This window comes from Sinocyclocheilus anshuiensis, unplaced genomic scaffold (assembly GCF_001515605.1).
Source record: "Sinocyclocheilus anshuiensis isolate Anshui unplaced genomic scaffold, SAMN03320099.WGS_v1.1 scaffold469, whole genome shotgun sequence".
NCBI classification, from domain to species: domain Eukaryota; kingdom Metazoa; phylum Chordata; class Actinopteri; order Cypriniformes; family Cyprinidae; genus Sinocyclocheilus; species Sinocyclocheilus anshuiensis.
This window is the reverse complement of record NW_015537995.1, coordinates 50,224-50,772: the sequence shown is the minus strand read 5'-3', so window position 1 is coordinate 50,772 and position 549 is coordinate 50,224.

Here is a 549-nt window from a genome sequence, read left to right as displayed (position 1 = left end):
TGCAGCAGAATCATCTACCACAACAGAGACTTCCACAGTAACGACTCCATATTAAACATCCACCACTAGTGCAGCAGAAACATCTACAACAACAGAGACTTCCACGATCACAACAACTGCTGCTGAAACATCCTCCACTAGTGCAGCAGAAACATCTACAACAACAGAGACTTCCACGATCACAACAACTGCTCCTGAAACATCCACCATTAGTGCAGCAGAAACATCTACAATAACAGAGACTTCCACAATCACATCAACTCCCGCTGAAACATCCACCACTAGTGCAGCAGAAACATCCAAAACAACAGAGACTTCCACAATCACGACTCCTGCTGAAACATCCAGCACTAGTGCAGCAGAAACATCTACAACAACAGAGACTTCCACAATCACATCAACTCCCGCTGAAACATCCACCACTAGTGCAGCAGAAACATCTACAACAACAGAGACTTCCACGATCACAACAACTCCAGCTGAAACATCCACCAGTAGTGCACCAGAAACATCTAGAACAACAGAGACTTCCACGATCACGACTCCTGC